We start from the raw sequence: 25,147 nt of genomic DNA on the forward strand, positions 1-25,147 counted from the left end.
TCGTCATCCTCCAGAATGCGAGGTAATTGTGCTAACCATTGCGCTACCCTGCTCAGTGTTCGGGCGGGTTTGCGTGCGCTTGTAGCGATAATGACAGACTCCTCGCTCAACGATTCACTGTGCTTTTGTTCACAGCCACATTCTGCAACCGCCTATGAATATCTGCGATACTCTGGTTTTCCGCCAAAAGGAAACTCAGTGACAGCTCTCTGCTTGGAACGCGCGTCCGTTTCAGACCCCATTTCGAGCACTGCCACCAGTCGAAACTTCATGGAACTGTAGGGGCTTAAGCGAGAATATTCCACGATACCTCGCAACAAATTCCGCATTTTTTCAGCCGAAAATGGCCGAGGAAAAAACTGTATAGCTGTACCTGCCGAACGTCCGTCTTATTTCTTTCTGGTCCGCTTGTCCGCACTAGTCAAAAGAGAGCGCTCAGAGGGACCGCTGTGAGCTTCGATCGCAGAAGAGGACGTCCCCTCTCGCGGCTCGCTCTCGTTCTCGGCTGCGACCCAGCAGCGGTAATAGGCTGCTAATCCCGCGCCCCGAACAATACGCGCCGCCTCCGCCCGGTGCCGGGCGCGCGCGTGTAAACACCGCACAGCAGCGCCGGCGGGCGGCGCCAGCGCGCATGCGCGGACCCGCGGGTCGCCGGGGGCGCTGGCGACGCTGCGCGGGGCTCAGTCGTGTGCAGCCCGGCGACCCGTGCGAACCTGCCGCAGCGCGTAGGCAACCCGCCAGGCAGCTCGCAGCGGACGCGCGACCCTCCGACTCCGGAACGAGAGGCACGCCCCTGCCGGACCGCGCGGCCTGCCAGGTGAGCGAGCAGACGTCGCTGGCGGTGCGGCCGGGTGAAAACTCTGTCCGCACCACAGGCACGAACGGTCACCGCCGCGTTTATTGCTGTTTGTAGCGACGGATAATTATAATAACGTCCCTTCAAATTGTACTTCATTCCATCAAAGGGCCTCATCACCACTCGCCCTTTATTTCTTTTTGTTCTGTAAAGAAACACCATTAGCCTCAGTTCAGCGTCAGACACTTTCTTACACTGTTGCTGCAGCTTTTTCTCGACTATAAATCAATCTTTTCCCAAATACTTTGTTGGGATAATGTAATACTCATATGATTGAGGATGACTATCTACCTTTTATTTTATCGAGAGTAAACCGGACTCGGTATTAGATTTTACTAATTTCATTGAATGAATTCCACCAAAAATGTTTCAGTACTTTTGTTTTAATTGCGGAGGAGAACGCATTTAATTTATTTTCTCCTTATGATCGCTACTTATAATTCACTCTCTTGATGAGTAGCAACGAAACATGTAGCATAGAGCTTGATATTTTAGTTACAATGTCAAGCTTGTTAGCTGGCAATATAGAAATATTTTTTAGCGTCGGTTATTTCCGTGACTGTTGGCAGCAGAACGGCGAAAGAAGTCGAGCTGCCGGCTGCTTTGATGGGAGACTTATGACAGGTAAACACTAGAGCTAAGCAAAACTCAAGTGTAGGTAATTCACGCTGTATGGGTACCGTGGGTACATCTCTTCACATGACACAGAATAATTAATTTATTTATCAGCGTTGTAGACTTCTATACAGAAAATAAAATACGTGTTTAGAGCACATCATCTCACAGGTATAATATCCGGAACAGAACTTTGTTAGAATAATCCTGCTTATCATTCAAAAAAACTTATGTCCCCACGGTAATCTGCTTCTGAGCTTTTTTTGCAGCAACTCCGGCGACACGGCAAACTTTTTTGACGTTTCATTCTCTTTAAGCGAAGTTTTCGAGTAGTTGCAATTGAATTTTAGGATTTGGTTTGCAAAATGTCATTTTTCTTTACAGCCCTCTCCTGCGTTTTGGTCCCTTTCTCGAAGTGTAATGTGCGCAATTTCTTGAGTTTTAGCGTTGTGCATATGAGAAATATCTCAAGCACTGCCCTCAGGTAATAGTGCGTCGAAAAAAGCACTTCCTCGTCTGACGCTGCTAACTGGTTATTGTGATTCTGCAGACAACGCCTACATTAAGTATGGGAATTGTTAACGCCGTCGTACTTTTGTCGAACTATAATAAGAAGTAGCACACAAACTCTGTACCGTTCGACAATTAAGTCAGAATAATACACGGATTGTCGAATACCTAGAATCTGTAATTTATAATTTTTCTTTGATAGGCATGAGAAGTACCTATCGGCGCGCTTTCAATACTTTTGTTTTTATCGTGGCAACGGAACGAGCAGGCAGAGCCATGAAAAGACGATGGGATGCGACGAAGCTAAAGAAATATTACGACGCAGTAGTAGTAATCGAAGTGTGCGTATTTTTCGAAGCGATAGCAATAGTAAAGACTTCCACACACATCCATCTAGTAACGCGTAACGCAATCGCTGGTTTTTTAGAGTTGTACCTTAACAAATGTTCATTCTTATAATACACTTCCCGTTCACTGCAACTTTCGAGCAAAATGACGCAACCTGGGCAGATTGTAAAGGCTAATAACTATACAGGACATGCATTATCCACGGAGATCCTGCAATCTTTTTTATATCCTACACATATGTGTACATTATGACCGCTGTTTAAGTAAGCAGTATATGTCGCGAGAGAACGTCTGTAGCATTTCGGCAACACTTGGAAGCGAGAGGGAGATGAGAGAAAAACTCGATAACAGCACCTACTACCCGCCGATCAAGGCGCACCAAACAGAGTCGTCTGCTACAAGTGAATGTGTGCTGCGTGTTGCGCAACGATAACGCATTGCACGCTTGTGAGGAACCACCAGCCACTGATTCTTCTCTCCTTGCCGGCTACGTATGTGGAGCCTAAATGCTTCCCACGAAGAAGATAAGAATTAATCGTGGCTGTCAGCAACGTGCTAATGTTATATAATTTGACCACCGTCGGCCACGCAGAGTTAGCTTCAAGGCATACATCCGATGCAACATTCACGAATAGTTGAATTAGACATTGTTAAATGTCGTGGATTAACAAACAAGACACCATGTGTATTTTATTATAGCCTTATTATTAGTTCTATTGTCAAGGATAAATGAAAAAAGGAACAGAGTATTTATTGTCAATCCTCAACATCCTCTGTATACTGGTCAGTCTCAAATGGGACGATCAGCTACATTAAGGTACGCACTATACCGTATCTTCCTGTCCTCCTTTCAGTTTTGCAGGCTCTCTTCCACTGGTGCCTCGTTAGTGTACGTTCCTGTAACATAACAGTATCTCCTACTCGGCAATTGACAGGTTTCCTCATAGCTCACAGTTTGTGAGCTCGGGACGATATTCTTCCTTCCATCTCCCTATGAAGTCATTTTGCTGCTTCTCTCTTTGCCATGTATCTCTTCTAAGACCGCCGGCCGCGGTGGTCTAGCGGTTCTAGGCGCTCAGTCCGGAACCGCGGGACTGCTACGGTCGCAGGTTCGAATCCTGCCTCGGGCATGGATGTGTGTGATGTCCTTAGGTTAGTTAGGTTTAAGTAGTTCTAAGTTCTAGGGGACTGATGACCGCAGATGTTAAGTCCAATAGTGCTCAGAGCCATTTGAACCATTTTTTTCTTCTAAGACCCTGCAGGATACTCAGTCCAGGTTCAGTAGTTAATTCAGTCAGTCTTCCACCAGCTAAGAAATGGCTCGGTGTGAGTGTTTCTGTGCTATTGGACGCGAGTTCTTGTCGTTTTCTATTTCCACCAGTTCCGGGGTAATACATTGTTGAAAACATTATCGGAACAAGCAGAAATCTGATTAGATAATTTGAAATAACAATCAGTCTTCATCGCAAATTTTTGTTAACAATTTAAAATTACATGCCAATGGTAACCGGTTTCGAGCACACCTAGATCATTATCAGACCGTGTCTCGTTAGGTGGCGATCAAAGACAGTAAACAGAATGCTGGCATGTCGGAAGACACCTCTGGCAACTGCGCACCTAATGAGACGTGGTCTGATGATGACCTAGGTGTGATCGAAACTGGTGATTTTTTAATAAAAATTTGCGATCAAGACTGGTTATTATTTCAAAGTCCTAAATGTTTCCTCATTTATTACGGATCTTTTTTAAAACCTTTGAGAGGCAGTCTTTCCTTGTACCTACTATGCACTCCTGCGAACGTCTCGACCAAACTGCATGTGGAACAATGAACTTCCATTGCAGGCTGATTTTCCTGTCCTCAAAGAAATGAATGAGTTTTTTATTTCCGTGTTTGTGGCTTGAAATGTCAGGGTAAAAGGTGTTTCGCAGTCCTCACCTCGCAATAAAGATTCTGAATGCCATCAGAAATTTGTCTGTACTCATATTTGATACATGTTCGACGTGAAGCGCTCTTGCTGTAGAACATTAGAAGAATAAGATGTAGCAGGCCTGTAGCATATTTCCGAGTATCGCGACTCAGGGAAGTTAATTAATTAAAGGGGAAGTATTTGCTTCAAAAATGAAAATGGCAATTTGCCTCTTAAGAACCATGAAAATTGTAAGGTACTTGCTAATTATTTTGAAAAACTACCAAACTGTCCAGAATCAGCGAATAAATTCCGACAGAAAACTAATAATACCAACCCTGACTCTAAAGAACCTGACCAAATCGAAATAATTAATTAAAGTGAGAAAGTTTAAAACAATACAGCATCCGGAGTAGACTGTATAAGTGCAGAATTTCTAAGATCAGCTATTCCTAACACTATAAAAGAAATCACTCAAGTAATAGGACATATCTGGAAAACTGAGAAAATACCTGAGAACTGGAAAATTGCTGTGATTCATCCATTGCATAAAAAAGGGGCAGAACCTGTGTTAATAATTACCGAGGAATCCACTTTCTCCCGCTCACATACAAAATTCTCTCGGAATTTTTACTTGATCGGGCCCAAGAACAGTTAGAACCTAAAATTGGTGAGTAACAAGCAGGCTTTAGACCAAACAGATCCTGTCCAGAACAAATTTTTAATTTCAAACTAATTCTTAGGCACCACAAGATTTCTGGTAACAACATTGTATGCACATTTGTGGATTTTAAAAAGGCCTTCGACTCAGTTGATTGTGAATCCCTTTTCCAATTTTTAAAGGAACAAGGGCTACACAATAAAACTCTAACACTGATTAAGGAAACATTAACTGACACTAGCTCTAAAGTTAAATTCATAGGAGAAATTTCTGAACCATTTGATATAAAGACGTGTTAGACAGGGAGATGTAATCTCCCCCATTAATGTTTAACTGTGTTTTTGATAAGGTTTGTTACAGAGTGACGAGATCAAAAATTGAGTAAAAATATAGATCAATGAATCAAGTTAGGTAGAAGTGGTATTAGAGTAGATTGCCTCGGCTTTGCAGATGATCTGGCAGTTTTAACTAGGGATATTACCACAGCTCAAAAACAATTTGAAATCTTAAAAAAGTTGGGGAAAAAGTACGAATGCAAATATCATTTGAAAAACCGGAACATATGACTTGCAACAAACAGGCACCAAAGTTTTTGAACACGAAATATGTAAAAATAAAATGGGTTTCCCAGTTTAAATACTTGGGGTGAATTCATACAAGAAAACGATCTGAAAAAAGCAGCAAATGAAGATCGCTGTCAAACATTGGCAAACGCATTCAGATTAACATAAAATATTTAAAATAAAAAATCACTTACTAAATTCAGTAAACTTAGGCGTTACAGCACTAACCTGAATCATCAAGGAGCAGAAATTATAATTTTAAGTAGAAAGAGGAATATTGAATAAATTAAAAGAAAGATTATTAGGAAAATATTAGGCCCAAAATTACTGGTTGAGAAACTTATACGCTGAGAAGTAATCGGGAAATAGAACACGGTCATGGTGACATGAGAAAACGAAGAATTAAATTTTATTGGCGCATTAAAAGAATGTCACCCACGAGGTTGACAAAAAAATAGCAGAAGTCTACGAAAACCGAGGTAAGGCCAAAACTGAGCCAATTAGATGGATCGCTGTTGTTAAGGGGGATCTTAAAGTAGCCGGCATAACTCAGGCACGGGTTACAGGTAGAAAACCATTCAGACAAAAGATATTTGATTGGAAAGTTGGTCAGAGGGAAGTTAGCCAACGGACTGAAACACTGCGGTCTGATGAAGGAGACATCATTCTGAAATGATGAAACACAATTGGACACGAAGGAAGGCCAACCATCAAAAGCGACATTGATGAATTGTATCTCGCGTTGTCTTATTGGGCCCATACGTGAGTCATAATAATAACAATAATAATAATAATAATAATAATAAAGGGGATGCATGAATGAATATTTATTTGCTCTTGACTCTGAATAAAATAATTTGTTCCGAGCCTGACAATACTGTTAGTTTTTTACTTCCACTGCTGCTTAGCAGCGCCTTCTGTGAACATATAGCTGAGGGAGATCGGCTGAAACAGATGAATAAAAGAGACAAGATTCTCTTTATCTCGTGTTTTATTTTGAGCAGCGCATTTATCGTTTGGACAGCATTCAATCAATAAAATCCAAAAATGTTTGTATTTTCTTTCGTGTCGCAGCAATTATAAGATACATTCTTTAAATTGGCGGCTAAATACGTGAGACGGAGCGTCTAAGATTAATGACTTTGATGAATCAGAATTGATCTTTGGCAACGTTCACGTCTCCGTAGAGAGGAAGACATTTGCAAGTCCAGAGAGCAAAAAATGTATGCCGCCGTATTTCTATACATTTGAGTGGACAACATATTTAAATTACATCGTAACGAAATGTGTTTTCTGTACTAGAGGCGGAAAAAATGAAACTGAGATATTACACGAGCTTTACGGAAAGCGGGCAGCCGAAATCTGTGCCTTGCCGTATCCCGGGGAGCTTTCTTGCTGGGCCATCCGTATCAAACTGTGTCTTGCTGATTATAATTCATGGGCAGTGATTTTGCAGCCAACTGTTTCCTACAGCTTTAATATTACTTCTCCGTCAGAGTTATTAAATAAATGAGATGAATAAGAGAGTACTTATTTACAGTCCTTATCTGAGATAATTGCTGAGTTGGAGGGATTGCACATTTGTCACCACAGCGAATTGCCCATTTTGGTGTCACACGTGCGTCTGTGGCCCCCAGATCGTGTACTGTTAAGTCCGTGTATCAGTCGATAGCGCGATAGCCATGACGAGTGATACTAGGCAGTTTCTCGCGGCCAGACAGTGTGTGTCCGGAACAAGGCACGCCGTACCATCGCGTCTCTTTCATCCGCTATAAATATGTGACGTTTATTGCTGTTGCCAAGCGAGCCGGATGGTCAGTCCAAAGGAAGAAGGGTCATCTGAACTTAGCGATACATTCCAGAGATATACAAAACCCCATAAATAAAAGAATGAAGTCAATATTTTCTTTGAAATCACGTACCACGTATATAAAGAGTGATTCAGGTGCCCTAGTGCTCTTGTTTTATGCAACCCGCAGTCATATACGTGGTTTCATAAACCACGTGCGCGATTTTCCTATTCTCTCACTCGCTATGCGGCAGCCCTACAGAAAAAATGGTAAGGATATTTTTGTAGTATTTTTATTTATGTATACTGCGGATAGAACAACACGAGTAGCACATGGACAAGAGAGGAAACGAGTGATTTAGTAAGGTTAACGTTGGGATTTTGCGCCCCTCTGTTTCGTAAACAAGCTGTGACTTGCGAGCCAGATACAACCAACTAACGCCAGAGTCCGCTGCGGTCAAGTTTACCACGTTGAAGCACACATGCCGCATACACAAGTGACGTCGTTTCTAAACGTTCAGCAGCACGTTGAACTCTGTACGTCCAACATTGACATCTAGAACGCATGGTCCTTGTGCCGTTAGCTTTACCTTGTTCTTTACACACATGATGTTCGGCAAATCTTTGCATTCCTATTGACGAACGAAAAGCTATTCTTTAAGAATTCCACCATCGAGATCGTAATAGATCTCTGACGCCGAGATGCTGATTTCTGCAGCTGTGGCGATCAGTACATCATTACAGCCACTCTCGTTGGTATGTTGTTATACCAACAAACAAAGAGAAACGTCAACCTGTTTTGTTAAGCATTTTTCTATTTCTATTTCAAACAAACATATTCTGTTGTCCATTATTGTTTAATTTAAATATAAGAATGTACATTTGCAATTTATTCCTAAATCACTTATCACAATTCTTAAAATAACGTTTTTAATGTAATACGTTTTTAAATCAGACTAGAACGTATAAAGTATCTTCTCACAGCCCCATACGTTTTCCTAATCCCGTCGAGATAGACTTTAAAATTTGTGCTTGTGAATTTTTAGTAACTATGTCACTACTTGTAAGATTTATCTACATTTACATCCATACTTCTAGCCACCTGACGGTGTGTGGTGGAGGGTACCTTGAGTACCTCTATCGGTTATTCCTTCTATTCCAGTCTCGTATTGTTCGTGGAAAGAAGGATTGTCGGTATGCCTCTGTGTGGGCTCTAATCTCTCTGATTTTATCCTCATGGTCTCTTCGCGAGATATACGTAGGAGGGAGCAATATACTGCTTGACTCCTTGGTGTTGGTATGTTGTCGAAACTTCAACAAAAGCCCGAACCGGGCTACTGAGCGTCTCTCCTGCAGAGTCTTCCACTGGAGTTTATCTATCATCTCCGTAACGCTTTCGCGATTACTAAATGATCCTGTAACGAAGCGCGCTGCTTTCCGTTGGATTTTCTCTATATCTTCTATCAACCATATCTGGTACAGATCCCACATTGCTGAGCAGTATTCAAGCAGTGGGCGAACAAATGTACTGTAACCTACTTTCTTTGTTTTCGGATTGCGTTTCCTTAGGATTCTTGCAATGAATCTCAGTCTGGCATCTGCTTTACCGACGATCAACTTTATATGATCATTCCATTTTAAATCATTCCTAATGTGTACTCCCAGATAATTCATGGAATTAACTGTTTCCTGTTGCTGACCTGCTATATTGTAGCTAAATGATATGGGATCTTTCTTTCTATGTATTCGCAGCACATTACACTTGTCTACATTGAGATTCAATTGCCATGCCCTGCACCATGCGTCAATTCGCTGCAGATCCTTCTGCATTTCAGTACAATTTTCCGTTGTTACAACCTCTCGATATACCATAGCATCATCCGCAAAAAGCCTCAGTGAACTTCCGACGTCATTATGTATATTGTGAATAGCAACGGTCCTACGACTCTCCCCTGCGGCACACCTGAAATCACTCTTACTTCGGAAGACTTTTCACCATTGAGGTTGACATGCTGCGCCCTGTTATCTAGGAACTCTTCAATCAAATCACACAATTGATCTGATAGTCCATATGCTCTTACTTTGTTCATTAAACGACTGTAGGGAACTGTATCGAACACCTTGCGGAAGTCAAGAAACACGGCATCTACCTGGGAACCCGTGACTATGACCCTCTGAGTCTCGTGGACGAATAGCGCGAACTGGGTTTCACACCATCGTCTTTTTCGAAAGCTATGCTGATTCCTACAGAGTAGCTTTCTAGTCTCCAGAAAAGTCATTCTTTTTTTTTGGTCATCTGTCTACTGACTGGTTTGATGCCGCCCGCCACGATTTCCTTTCCTGTGATAACCTCTTCATCTCAGAGTAGCACTTGCAACCAGCGTCGTCAATTATTTGTTTGACGTATTCCAATCTCTGTCTTCCTCTACAGTTTTTGCCCTCTACAGCTCCCTCTAGTACTGTGGAAGTCATTCCCTCATGTCTTATCAGATGTCCTATCATCCTGTCTCTTCTCCTTATCAGTGTTTTATACATATTCCTTTCCTCTCCGATTCTGGGTAGAACCTCCTCATTCCTTACCTTATCAATCCACCTAATTTTCAACATTCATCTATAGCACCACATCTCAAATGCTTCGATTCTCTTCTGTTCCGGTTTTCCCACAGTCCATGTTTCACTACCATACAATGCTATACTCCAGACGTACATCCTCAGAAATTTCTTCCTCAAATTAAGGCCGGTATTTGATATTAGTAGACTTCTCTTGGCCATAAATGCCTTTTTTGCCATAGCGAGTCTGCTTTTGATGTCCTCCTTGCTCCGTCCGTCATTGGTTATTTTACTGCCTAGGTAGCAGAATTCCTTAATTTCATTGACTTCGTGACCATCAATCCTGATGTTAAGTTTATCGCTGTTCTCATTTCTACTACTTCTCATTACCTTCGTCTTTCTCCGATTTACTCTCAAACCATACTGTGTACTCATTAGACTGTTCATTCCGTTCAGCAGATCATTTAATTCTTCTTCACTTTCACTCAGGATAGCAATGTCATCAGCGAATCGTATCATTGATATCCTTTCACCTAGTATTTTGATTCCACTCCTGAACCTTTCTTTTATTTCCATCATTGCTTCCTCGATGTACAGTTTGAAGAGTAGGGGCGAAAGGCTACAGCCTTGCATTACTCCCTTCTTAATACGAGCACTTCGTTCTTGATCGTCCACTCTTATTATTCCCTCTTGGTTGTTGTATATATTGTATATGACCCGTCTCTCCCTATAGCTTACCCCTACTTTTTTCAGAATCTTGAACAGCTTGCACCATTTTATATTGTCGAACGCTTTTTCCAGGTCGACAAATACTATGAACGTGTCTTGATTTTTCTTTAGCCTTGCTTCCATTATTAGCCGTAACGTCAGAATTACCTCTCTCGTGCCTTAATTTTTCCTAAAGCCAAACTGATCGTCACCTAGCGCATTCTCAATTTTCTTTTCCGTTCTTCTGTATATTATTCTTGTAAGCAGCTTCGATGCATGAGCTGTTAAGCTGATTGTGCGATAATTCTCGCACTTGTCAGCTCTTGACGTCTTCGGAATTGTGTGGATGATGCTTTTCCGAAACTCCGATGGTATGTCACCAGACTCATATATTCTACACACCAATGTGAATAGTCGTTTTGTTGCCACTTCCCCTAATGATTTTAGAAATTCTTATGGAATGTTATCTATCCCGTCTGCCTTATTTGACCGTAAGTCATTATTCTCGAACATAATACGTGTTCCAAAATTCTACAACTGATAGACGTTAGAGACACAGGTCTATAGTTCTGCATATCTGTTCGGCGTCCTTTCTTGAAAACGGGGATGACCCGTGCCCTTTTCCAATCCTTTGGAACGCTACGTTCTTCTAGGGACCTACGGTACACCGCTACAAGTAGGGGGGCAAGTTCCTTCGCGTACTCTGTGTAAAATCCAACTGGTATCCCATCAGGTCCCGCTGCCTTTCCTCTTTTGAGCCATTTTAATTGTTTCTCTATTCCTCTGTCGTTTTTTTCGATATCTACCATTTTGTCATCTGTGCGACAATATAGAAAAGGAACTACAGCGCAGTCTTCCTATGCGAAACAGCTTTGGAAAAGACATTTAGTATTTCGGCCTTTAGTCTGTCATCCTTTGTTTCAGTGCCATTTTTGTAACAGTGTGTCTGGACATTTTGTTCTGATCCACCTACCGCTTTGACATAAGACCAAAATTTCTTAGGATTTTCTGCCAAGTCAGTGCATAGAACTTTACTTTCGAATTCATTGAACGCCTCTCGCATAACCCTCCGCACACTACATTTCGCTTCGCTTAATTTTTGTTTTGTTATAATCAAATACGTGGGATACATGGAACATATAATTGATGAATGACTAGTTCACCTGCTAAAAATTATCTATTGGACGCATCCCACGGTTTTTGTTATAAATCTTTGAAGTATTGTCGTGGTTATTAAAACTATACAAGCTCAAATTTTCAGGATTCCCTGCATGAGGTCAGGCGTCTGTATGGGTGTAGGAGAAAGTATCTGGTATTGTTTAGTCTCATTTAAAAACAAGTTATATTAAAAAATTAATTTTATTTATATAATGATTTTCTTCTTTTTAGTCTTGTGTGTGTGTGTGAAATTTCTCAATGGATTTTAAACAGTTTCATCAAAGTGTTTGAAATCCACATATATATATATCAGCTGTTTACCTACATCTTTGCCTGTGTTCCCATTTCTCACATATATTGCATACATGTCCTTCTGCCTTTCTTTCTGTCCATCTCCTCTTCCCCTCCACGCCTGTCCACTCACATACTACCTGGAAAGCATCCCAGTACTACACACACAACACGCAAGTACTACAGGGCAGCCGAGATGCCAAGTGTTTACCTATTATTTTTACCGCCTCTACCAACGTTCCGACAAAAGCGAGTTAATATTGCACTATCATCCAGTTTTGAGTTACATATAAAGTTTAAAGTCTCTAACTCAACAGGAAGTTAGTTTAAATCAATTGCAAAATTCGCATCGACAGGCAGACAAGGAAGCGACCTAATAAAAATATGTTAAAAAACTGACCTGATGTGAGTAAGACTCGCGATCCAAGCGTTCCACACAGACTTAATGATGTAAATAGACAGCCTCGTCGATCACGAGAATCGAGATCCTTGACAATTAGTGCCTGTTATCGACATATATGCTGGTCCCCGAAATTTCAAGACTTCCGAGAAAGTTTTTATTTTAAATTTGCTATCAGGTGACAAATGTTAAAATAAATATTTTTTGTGTGATGGTTGGTTGGTTTGTAAGGGTTTAAGGGGCCAGACTACAAAGGCCATCGGTCCCTTTTGTGTGATACAGTTACACTTTGAATCTGTGGCTCTTGCTACATTTCATGATTCTAGGTCAACGGGAAGTACCATACAGGTTTTGTTGAGTGACTATGTGAGTATGAAAATATGCGACAAAAAGAGCCATAGCTTTTGATGGCATGCATTTAAATGCTTACATTCTCTACATGGCCAGTAGAACTTAAACCTTAGCATGTGACATAAATTTCAACGCGATCCGTCCACCCACTGCTGAGAAAAAGTGGTCTCAACAGATGATCAGATAGACGGATAACAAATGAGAAAACATTTTTGTTCATGCGATGTAATTACAAATTAACACTTTTCCGAATTTTTCCGTTGCTTTTACTTGATTATAGACCAAAGGAAAGTGCGCTATATATTTTGATGAGTATATTTAGTATCAAAATAAGTAACATAAATAGCCGTATCTTTTGACTGCATTGACTTAGAAAGCTTACATTTATTACACTGCCAAGAGAAATTTGATCTTAGTATCTCACAAAAATTTCAGCTTGATACGTTTATCCGTTCCTGAGGAAAAGGAGTCTTAACAGAATGGCGGACAGACAAACAGTCTGACTACAAAAACCAAGAAAAATTTTTTGGTGGTATATAATAACAAATTAAATTTTTTCATTTTTACCTTTATTTTTACTGTGGAACCTTGCTTCTCGCCAAACACTAGTTTTGAAATACAATGTTTGGCCACAAATAATCCACCGTGCAATTTTGTTACTTTCATGTCTTAAAGAAAATTATCACCACAAATAACCAGGTTTCCGTCTTGTATTTATTGATGATGACCAAATGCTGCGATGAACGAGCTAACTATTGCTATGTAAAAATGTAGTAACTATACATAGGCGTAGCATTACCGCTGTTGTATGATTCTTTTCGTTGAAGTAATGTTTCAGTCATCAACCTGATCAGTCAAATTTTGAAGTCAAATGTAACTTGTATCAATTTATGTGTTGGACGTGGCACTGCATTTTTCTACTGCAGTCGAGCTTGTTTCTACGCAGTTGTATCGAGCTTCTTTCTAGGTAGTTGTATATCTGCGTTCATATCTGTTGGAGACAGCGTAGAACGTCCATCTGCTATCTTCGTTTTCCGCAAACCGCTGTCTTTTGTTTCGCAGCGGATGGCGAGCTTGCGAGAACCGTACGAACAAAAGAAAGCGCTCTGCAACATAGAGTGAGACATAGAAGGATGCACGCATTCTTTGCAGACATACTCTTTGCTTTCCTCCCGCAGCTCTCTCCGTGTGCTTTGAGCAGGTGTGGAACGTATGAGTCTAGGTCACTGACGAATCGCCAAGTTTTCTAGTCATATATTTGAGCTGACTAACTGGCTACTGAATTCTCAGTCGGTGCTTACCACAATATGACAGTAATAAAAAAGGGATACACTGCCGCTATATTTTGCAACTATTATTACTTAATCAAAAACGGATTTTCGGTTTCTTCGTTATTAGATGACAACTGACTGCCGCAACCACAAATAAAATGACGCACGATTTAACCAGATATAAATGATCAGGACACAGAGCTTCTACAGTGTAAATCATTACATTTTAAACACAAATAATAACATATTGTGAAGAGGAATAGAAAGGTGGCACAACTGGAAATGGCGTAGAATGCTAGCTTAGCTATAAGGAATAGACAATCTCCTTTTTCCCCTTCTCTTAAATTAATCTCTCAGTTGCGCGCAGCTGAGGCAGCTTAATAACTGTTGCAAAATAAAATTTGTTACTAGAGTTTAAATGTAATAGTTTCTTTGTAAGAAATCTGTATCACTAATGTCTGTGTAATTCGCACGTCATTTTATCTATGGTTGCGACTCTCAGTTTTCACATGATCTCCTCCTTTCTGGCCTTTATCCCTATGTTAACGAGGTCGACATGTTAATTTTTGCATCAAATATATTATTTCACAAGTCAACATTCCTTTTCCTCGACACGTATTAATCGTACAGGGACGAATGAGGCAGCATTACAAAGGTTTTTAAACCGACGTCTGACGTTGCATACCTGTTTTCTGCTAAAACTTAATATTTGGGGAAAATTTGAACATAAAAGAGACTTTTAACAATCGTAGGCAAAAGGGCATCATGAATGCCCAGCTTTATACCTGGATTTTACGAAGCTAAGTTATTAATCACGAATAAGACATTCCCTTTTCATGTTTGTTTTAAAGTACTTATTAACTCGATAATGTATATCGTGGAAGTATGAAAAGAGGGGAGGTGACATTACGTCACAAACTTAAAGCCGATGTCAGCCACCTTAACTAGCCTAAAACATTAGGTTCATCGCCTTTCATACCCTCATAGCTAACGGCGTTGACACTCCCCGTGACGTCACTATGACTGTGTCGTATTACGAGAGCAAATACGCATTCAAGAACAGAAAAACGTGGAAATTACCATCATGACACTATGTTATTCATGTAGGCTCTGTGATTTTTAGTATTTAAAATAGTTACTGCGCACACACGTCAGAAATAATGAATGAGAAGCTCTCGTTAACAGTAGTCTGCTACTTAAAAGGGCTCCCACTTTGGCTTCAAAACAACGTATGGCGTAAGTCTGCAGTGGCATCTCCCTTCTTTTTTTACCTCTATGAGTTATATACAACATTGTGATAGATAATAACCGTGACCATTGCGCCGGTCTGTTATCTGTGTCAATCCTGCAAGTTGACTTCTAAACCAATATACGTTCCGAAACGACAAACATATTTGTCATTGCCGCCTTGAACTGAGATTTACCTATTGCTTCTACGGCCTAATGTGCTTACATAAAGTGCAAGACAGTTAGAGGTCATTGTGTCCTTGGTGGTATACCACGTGAGAAGCCGACGCAGCATTCTAACCTATAGATACGGCATTTATTTAGGGCAAACCGGGGCGGAATGGACTACCTGGGCAGAACAGTCTCGGTCATCTAATTCCGTCTAGAGGCACCAGAACGCTCCCAGACTGACAAGGGTTTAACAGACCGATGTCTCTTATGGTTTAGTAAGGTTGCAACAGTTACCGCGAGCATATTGCGTAGTCTGCCTATAAAAGTGGACGAATTCGCTGTCGTATCATAACTTTCCGGATCATTTCCAACTAAGGTAAGTGTGTCATATTTATTTCCTTACAATCAACCTTTAGTCCACCTCAATCAGCTTGTTATTAGCTATCTTTGTGTACAATGAAGTTGGAAAAAAATTGTTTACCATGGTTACCGAATATTTTCTCAATAGATTTGCGTCTTGGGTGGAATGGTCTACTGGTATAGCCCGTTCCTCCGAGCTCGCCATTTATTTTTCATTTGACAACTTCCGTGGCGTGGTTTGCATTTCTCGTTTGCAGATGGTACGTCACTATGTACGGAAAACGGAGAGAAAAAAACTGGTCCACGAAAAACATGGAACACGCTGTTGAACCTGTAATTAATAAAACGATAACCTACGAAGAAAAATCGAAAAAATTTGTCGTGTCTTTGACTACTTTAAAAAGATACGTAAAAATGAAGGACAATCGCCTCTCAGCGATTGGCAAAATCTGCGGAAAATATCAGCTTGTTTTCAATAAGGAGCAAGAGTTAGAACTCATCAAATATCTTAAGGATCAACAAAAGCGACGTTTGGGTACGACTTTAAAGGAACTGCGGAGATTAGCGTATCACCTCTCAGACGGAAACGGATGCCCAAACCCATTCCACAACGAAACGAATATGGTTTGAGAAATTGAGTCCTTATGTTTCTGGCTCACCATCCCGACTTAAGTTTCAGGAAGCAGTGCAGGCTATGGGCTAGCATATCGTGTGCTGACATAGATGTTGAGGGCGATGAAGCCCACGCACTTGAAGACAATTAGTTTATTGATATAACAAACGAGACAAAAAAATGGTTCAAATCGCTCTGAGCACTATGGGACTTAACATCTGTGGTCATCAGTCCCTTAGAACTTAGAACTACTTAAACCTAACTAACCTAAGGACATCACACACATCCGTGCCATAGGCAGGATTCGAACCTGCGACCGTAGCAGTCGCGCGGTTCCGGTCTGAGCCCCTAGAACCGCTAGACCATCGCGGCCGGCACAGACGAGACATTATTTTATGTTATCTTCATCTGCAAATTTTATTACAACAATGTTTGAATAAACGGTTCCTAATTTTTTTTCACTATTGAGATCTCCAAAATCTGCTCCAGGCGTTAGGCGCGCCTTTATGTCCCCATCTCCCTTACTTCTTTGCATTTTATATTCGTATTTCTCATTAAACTTCTCTTCAATAAAAGGTAGAAGTAAATACTGCTGTCGAAAGTTACAAATTATGAGGAATAATGCATGGAAATGTTTATACAAGTATGTATCATAAATTCAGGATTATTATTTCACGTCGTTTATTTTAGTCCACATTTCATGTTTCGCCTCTGGACATCTTCAGCTGAACTGATAGAAGTACAGTAACAAATATGAAGTTAAGTGGTATACATAGAAACACATGTCTTAAAAAAGAAATGTAGTTGCAACGTGTTTGCACAACAGTTGTTTTTGTAGACGAATAGATACCATTTTACATAAATGTTAAAAATGACTTTGACAAGTACGTCAAAAATTGCCAGAAAACAATGAAGTTAAACAAAATAGCAACAGGAACTAGATACGATGACCTGACACAGACGAAACCTGTGGAATGAATGGAACGGCCTCTTTATCCTGCTAGGTAAACAGTCTGTCAACAGATGGCATACTATAGCGGCGCTGCTTTACATAATTTCGTCCTTATCATTAGTTACATATTTGTCCATAATAAAAGTTAGTGTTAAAAATGATACATGAAGTAAGATATGTGTTTATAACCTTCAAGAGCTATTTATATCAAACTGTTAGGTAACCTACGATATATAGAAGGAATTTTTATAAAAAGTATAGTTTAATTTTCTATATAAAATGGATGACAGAAGAAAATTACAAGTAATGCGATTAATACAAAATAATTGGACAAAAATTTCTCTATAATCTCTCACAATCCCATTAGAACGAAACAGCAAAATATGTAAGACAAGTAATTTTTTTTCCTTTTTTATAGAAGAGAATTACATGGAAACTTAGAGAAGTAAACGTTAAACAACGCTTCTTATTTATTCATTTCTCTTTCATTCACAAACAATTCTTTAAATATGCTGAAAGACATTAAAAAACATTAATTAAGGTTGGTTGTCAACCAGCTTTTGGTATAGATTTCAAATTCCTCGAGAATATCTAAAATATTGCCTTTTTGTTCAGAATGTAATATGGAAAGACTATTTTCGTTTGTTGTGAGATGGTAGTTCTGCTCTTTCACATGACAACCCAATGCACTATTATTACTCGCATAACTCTTTTCTCTGAATCTCATCTTAAACTCTCTCCCAGTTTCCCCACGCCGAAGATATCTCAAGATCCACATTTAATTTTGTAGACACCTTCGCTACAAAACTGATTCTGTAGCGCATTTATACTACGACGCAGAAGCTTCCCTTGTTTGTTATTTGAAGGAAAAAGAACCTGAAACTTAAATGTTTTAAGACATGGGCTGCTTTTCCGAAACAGGCGCAGTATACGGTAGTGAAATATATTTGACTACTATTTCATTCTCAGGTGTGTTTCTTTCTATTTTTTAAAATACTTTTTCTCCAATTTCCTGGTTGCAATTTCTGCAAAACTATTTGCTAACCCGATTTGAATAATTGTATTAATTTCCGTATCTACTGCTTCTCTGTCCAAAAAACATCTAGTATCTGTTTTTCAGCGATCTTTCAGCTTTTTTTAAATTACTTACAGTTTTTGTGACTATAATGGTTGCATGCCTCTACCTAGACTTTAAGTCAGATTTACTATGGTTTTGCAAGTAACAATCGAAGTAATGTAATGTCACTGAAATATGTTAGAAAGACGACAGTATAGGGAAGATTAGAAAGATGTCAAGTGGCTTGTGGGCTGTATGGCTGGGTACTACGAGAGCTCTGTGCAACTGACGACGATACTGTCTCTTCCTCGCATAAAGGGTGTCTGCCTTTCTTAAACTTAATCGTTTGTGTCTGTCTGCACTTAATACTCGGGAAAAAAAGGGAGAGCCGTCAAAACGTGAACGTACCTCATATTTTATTAACAGGAGTGTAGCGAAATTTTTATCATCTTGTGAAACAGCTTCAAACAGTTTCTTACTATTACGTAAGCGCAGTAAACATTTGAAGTGGTACGCCCAACAATGAAGTCTAGAATCGATTTAGTCTTTCTTATTAACGTGCAGCTGACGATTAGACGGTCTATTGGTGAAGGGAAAGAGCTTTGCGTGGTTCTGAAAATCTACATAGGGCTGGCGTGCAAACACGGAAAGCATAATTAGTGGAACAGATCGATGTCTACACGCAAAGGGCAGGCAGCAGTTCACTCTAACAATAAGTGCTTCACGCTGACCGACATGCAAGTAGCCCAGTGCAGTTTTGCCGTGTTGCTTAAACATTGTAATTTGCACGTGATACGACATATTCCTTACTACACACGATATTTTCTAATGACGTACATGACTTGCCTAATTTTTGAAAGGTGAATCGAGCATTGTGGCAGACTATGTACCGTAACGAAGTTTCATATTATGTTGTGTTCCAGAGTTGTGAGTTCGATTCCCGATGTCTCCATCCTATAGAGCTTTTTGAACTTCCGAGCCCTATATATAAGTTTCTTAAATGAAGAAACAAATATTTCAGAACTGCTAAGAATTGTAACTCGTACTTTTATTAGAGGGATGAACAAGTGTCTGTGTGTTCTCGCTGACGGCTCTTTCTCAGACTACGAATCACGTTTCGGACTGAAACTAGTGTACGATACCGTCCACTGTTCCCAGGCATTTTACTACGGCTCTGTTTATACCCCAAAGATTTTCGATCCTCTTGCACGTGCCGAATAATCTTCCAGTCTTCTATTATCGTCTCCATTTTTCACCCTATCTGCTCTCTCACGCGGCCATCAAAGTTCCAGCGCGTGATTGATGCTGTGGAAATCGACAGGCTTTCTTCTATGGCGCGTGGTGCGCATGAAAACATTTATTCGGGACGTATATTGTAAGAGTGGGAGGAATAGAAGAATCAAGATGGATTAAGGAAAAACCACTTTTGAGAAACACAGCTTGCTTTATTCACACGAAAAGTACAAGCATGTGGACTGGTAGGTTCTATCCTCCCAGATTTCCCTAAAACATTAGACATTATGATACCTTTGACTAACAAGCAACATACTACAATATGGAGCATCTGTGCGTATCTGTGACTGGCTGGAAAAAGTTGTATTACCATAGTCTAATAAAACCAGACACGACAGTCCCGCTGTGAAAGTTGTTATCGTCTGACAGCTGTACATCTAGCTACGAAAAAGCCAACCACAAGACTGTTTGTTTCTACTCAGTTAAATACATAGTTATTAAATCTCTGCATTACATTTCAGTCTCTGGCTTGAGGGAGCAGGACAGGCTGTTTGAGGGCTTGCTATTTGCCCTTTTCAGCCATAGGGCTTAACAATTTTATTTTTATTAAATTTATTACATTTGTCTTGTCTTCTTTGGTTTGTTAACAATTTACAATTCATATTTTAACTAATTTGCAATGCAATTGATTCTTTAACTATTCATGTTTTTAACTAGTTTACAACACAAATTATTTGTTAATTTTACAATACATATACTTTACAGTTTCAATTAAGACAAAGAAAACTAGGCGGAATCAACACTCAGGAAAGTAAAGAAAACAATAATAAGAGAGAATTATACTTTACTATTATGGTTGGAAGAATAGTATCCACGAATAGTGGTATTTTTCCTTCTCGTTTGTTACATGTTGTTGTACATAACATTTTGTATTTACAATGTTTTTATGCTTTTTCTTTGTCTTGATTAGAGTGAAGAGCGAAGGAAGGTGCACTACCATACACACAAGAACATGGCCCATTAAAGGGACCGCTACCATATACCAAACAAAATTCCCATTCCTCTCCACTCCCCCATCCTTCGCTCTTCATTCTAATCAACACAAAGAAAAAAGCATAAGAAAAACTGATTCATCGCAACATGAATAATCGTGAAATAAGTGTCAAAAGAAGCGAATCTCACTGATTCAGTCACGAAAGCTACAACTTATTTACGAAAAAGTACTTTAGAAGCAGTACATATTACAAAAATGTATTTTATGTATTTGTACGTGTGTCCCATATTTGTCCCATATTTCTTCCTAAACCAATGGACCGATTTGAATCAAACTTGGTACACATATCTCTTAGTGTCAGTCAACAATCGCTGTGGGGGTAAGAAGCACCTATCCATCATAGTTCAGGAAACACGACGTCATATACAAGGTGGTGAGTGAAAAACTGCCGCATCTTGCATGACGTTTAAATTTATCACTTCTGTGGTATTAACTCTATTCGCAATAAATTTCGCAGGCAGTTGCCATATATACCGCAAGATGCACATACAAAATTATATAATGGTGCCATGCATAGTTCAGGAGATATTACGTTATAAGCACAGAAATTCGTGGACAACTGCCGCATTGTGAACTACATTTAAATTTATTACTTCTTTGCTACTAACTACATGCCCAGTACATTTTGCAGACAGTATCCAGATATGTCCCTGAATTTTCCGTCACAAACATATCATTGTACACGTAGCACACATTGTATGTATAGCTCAGGAGATACTGTGACACTACAATACAGATGTGCTACCCAAAATTTTTACCATTATGTTTATTGTAAATATGACGTATTTTTTTGTCCTGTAAATCTTTAGCTACTATGTGTTAATTACAAACGTGATACGTGTGCTATCATTTATTTATTCTCGGTTAACTCGTTAGGAGAGGTCATGGAGGTAAAAAAGAAGGGAGGTGACATTTCGTCACAAACTTGAAGCTGATGTCTGACATCTTAACTAGCCCAAGACATTAGGTTCATCGCATTCTTACCCCCATAGTTCACCGACGTGACACCTCCCAGTGACGTCACTCTGACTGTGTCGTATTACTAGAGCAAATACTCATTCAATAACAGAACGGCTTTCGATATTGCCTTCCTCAACTTTGTTACTCATGTAAGGTGTATAATTTTTAGTATTTAAAGCAGTTGCTGCGAGCACCCGACAGAGATAACGAAAAAGAAGCACTAGTAAATAGTAGTCTGCAAATGTTTTGGGCGACTTAAAATGGCACCCACTCTGGCTTCAAAACAACGTACAGCGTAAATCTGTAGTGCCACCTCCCTTCTTTTTTCCTCCATGGGTGAAGTTAGGAAAATCAATATCGTTGGCAGAGATTAAAGACTTGTGTAGGAGCTCTGTCTCTGGACGCGAGTGTGACGTCAGAGCAGAACGCACAGGAGGCTGACTTGGTTGTGAGACCTAAGAGTGGGAATACGCAAGTGTCGTTCGCTGTCGGGCCTACGTGAGGCGCATGCGTTACTAGCGAGCCACCAAGAACTTGACGAGTGTGGGCAGACGTAAGAGGCTTCAATAACACCAAGATCCTGCCCCGTAATTGCTCACTGCGAATCAAGGTGTATTCGCATGTTACATGGAGACGACAACGAATATGACTGCTTATCATCTGCAACGAGCTGTTAGGTTGATTTATTTTCGTTCACCTTAGTAACTTTTGAGTGAAATTCTTAGTTAATTTTATTAAGTGCTGTACTTAAAAACTGTGGGTATCCGACCTTGTCGGTGTCAGCATTGTGTAGTATAAAGTTAATTAAATCTGCTGCCTTGGGAACGAAATAACCTATAATGGACGAAGCAGACGAATAAAAAACAGACCAGCAAAAAAAGGAACTGCACTCCAAGAGAATGCTAGCTTCAAACTAGACCACAATTTGAGAAAGACATTTCTGGAGTGTACATTTGGAACACAGTATGGTAGTGAATCATGCACAGCGGGAAAATCGGAACGGAAGAGAATCTAAGCGTTTGAAATGTGATGCTATAGAAGAACGTTGAAAATCAGCTGGACTGAAAAGATAAGGAATGAGGAGGTTCCTGCAGAATCGGTGAAGAAAGGAGCATCTGGAAAGGATGATAGGACTCGTGTTAAGATATTAGGACATAAACTTCCATAGTAACTGAGTAGCCGTAGAGCGTAAAAACTGTACAGGGAAAAAGATTGAAATATACTCAGAAAATAATTGAGGATGTAAGTTGCAAGTGCTGCTCTGAGACGAAGAGAAATTTGTGGTGGTGTGCTTCATACCAGTGAGAAGGCTGATGACAAAGAGAAACGTTCTTCTCGCGAAACCGTGTAGCGTAAACTGATGGGAGGTTTACGCGTCAGACCTGCTGCCAACGCCGTATACCTCATACACAGCTCCGAAGAATACAATTAGACTTATGTGGTCGCGTACAGTGGGATATAGACAGTCATTTGTTTCTTTTTATAGACACGAATCGTCTAAGATGAAAATTGGTTAACATTGCCATGAGTCTTTTAACACATAGTGGTTTATCGATTGTATGCATAGATGTAGAAAGCCATTGCATTATAGTCAATTGTCTATAATCTTAACTGTTGAGTTCACTACGTAAAGTCTGTATCTGCAGATATTCTACAAATCTAATAATTGCATTGTAGTCTTATTCACCGAGATAAAGTAAACTGCTTGCTGTTGCATACACACCTACAAGTGTTGTGGTCGTAACAAACTTTATCTCACCGCTATTGAATGCGTCGACAGTCCGTATTTTTGGCTTCATTGATCTCGAAGGGTCCGTGTAATATCTGTTACTAATACATTTCTCGCAAATAAACGTTTTATGAGTGTGGTGTAAAATATTGCAAAGAGAGTTAGTAGGAACATAAAGTTATGCGTGCTACAACGACAATTACCTTTCGCAATAAGATTCAATTAAATGAGGCGGTTAATCAGAGTGTAGTCTGTAAACCGCAATTTGTAGTACAAAACAGACCAAAGTTGAAATTTTTAGTTCAGTGTTTGCAAAATATCATATCAAACATAAACAAACACTTGCTTACTCGCTGAGGACCAACTAATTGTATATGATGGTGAAGATAAACTGCAAAACGCTGTCCACAAACTGAGCTTACTCTGCCGAGCATTGTATACGAAAAATTCTTTTCATAAGGCAGAAGTATTGAAATTTCAGGTATCGAACAGAAAGAAAAAGACGTAATTTTTGAAAAAGATGACACGTTGAGTAAAAGGTAATTTTTATTGGTTGTGCTCGATATCTTTGATAAACTGTAGAAATGACATCATGTAACACCGGGTACCATTGTTGAAAATATCCTTTTTTTAATCACAGTATTTTTAACAGCAGCTTACGCTGTTACACGCGGTCATTTTATCAAGTAAAAACTTTTGATTATGTTCAAAATCAACTATGTTACCGAGACGATCAAGATTTAGATAGAAAACTCGAATATTCTTATACTTTTTTTGTAGTGTCAACAAAGTTAAAAAATAGTAAGTGGAGGAAAGAAATTAAATTTTGCGGACTATGGCAATGCCTGTATGGCAATGAGATCTGGAACCTTACGAAACGACAGAGAAGTAACTTCTGTAATGACGTCCCTAGAGCTGTTAAGATGTGCAAAATTAGATTAAATAAAAAAGAAGATATTAGAAAAAAGTTTCAAGATTTGTATGAATAAACGGTGTGCTAGATGAATGTGGACTATGTGAAAAGGATGTCAGAACTGCGACTATCAATTCAAGACGTGGAAAAAGAAGTCTCGAAAGAGTCAATGAGAGATGGTGTGAATAAGGATGACCCATAACGTCGGAACTGCCGTTACGATTAATTCCTGAAATTCCTAATGACGATCCCATTTCCGTGGTTGCGTGTTAATGACTCCTCAATAAGGGCGAACAAGTGTGTCCTTTTAGCGACTGTGGCCAAAAAAAGCATAAGGAGAATATAATCCGTAGTGATAAACACCGCTCCAGTGAATGGCGATGGGAGACTGCGAAGACCCCTTTGAGCATGGCTGTGAGTTGCTGGTTGCATGCTACCAGGCGATCCTGCTGCGAGTTATGAAGGTTATTTGTTGTCAATGGGTATACCGCTGCAGTAAGTTCGTTAGCGAGCTGTATTGGGCTAGTTCTTTCTCTGTCACTTATTTTTTCAGGCATAAGTGACTCTAACGAGAGGCTGTGGACACAAAATGTCTGACAAACTCAATCGTGTCATTAACCGCGTTCTCTATTACTGCGATTCTTCTTTCCCTTTTGATCTTCTACACTATAAAAAGAGGATTGAATTTGTCACTGAAGTCAGGTTATCCTTTATTCAGATGTACCTTCTGAGTATTTTCATATGAGGGACATGAGGTGTCCGGTGACTAGTTACTGGGTGATAACGTAATAATGATTTATTCGGTCTGCTGAGCCAATTAATTTCCTTTGCCCGCCTTGCGAAAAGAACTCAACATAACTTGGTTGTACAGCTTTTCTATTGCATTCAGTGAACCCATAC

The 25,147-nt window shown here is 39.8% G+C and overlaps 2 protein-coding genes across 4 annotated transcripts in view; both read left to right on the forward strand.

Annotated features, from left to right (window-relative positions):
• LOC126282131 (uncharacterized) overlaps positions 1–25,147 on the forward strand; it is a 590,112-nt gene that overhangs the window by 337,859 nt on the left and 227,106 nt on the right. The window lies entirely within an intron of this gene.
• Positions 681–25,147, forward strand: part of LOC126282112 (atrophin-1-like) — an 829,584-nt gene continuing 805,117 nt past the window's right edge. For 2 of the 3 annotated variants that reach the window (XM_049981578.1, XM_049981586.1), the window contains exon 1: positions 682–817. The gene's annotated coding sequence lies outside the window, so the exon portion shown is untranslated. Of the gene's footprint in view, positions 818–25,147 lie in introns of all 3 variants that reach the window. The other variant, XM_049981594.1, reaches the window with a different exon arrangement.

This window comes from Schistocerca gregaria, chromosome 1 (assembly GCF_023897955.1).
Source record: "Schistocerca gregaria isolate iqSchGreg1 chromosome 1, iqSchGreg1.2, whole genome shotgun sequence".
Classification (NCBI taxonomy): domain Eukaryota; kingdom Metazoa; phylum Arthropoda; class Insecta; order Orthoptera; family Acrididae; genus Schistocerca; species Schistocerca gregaria.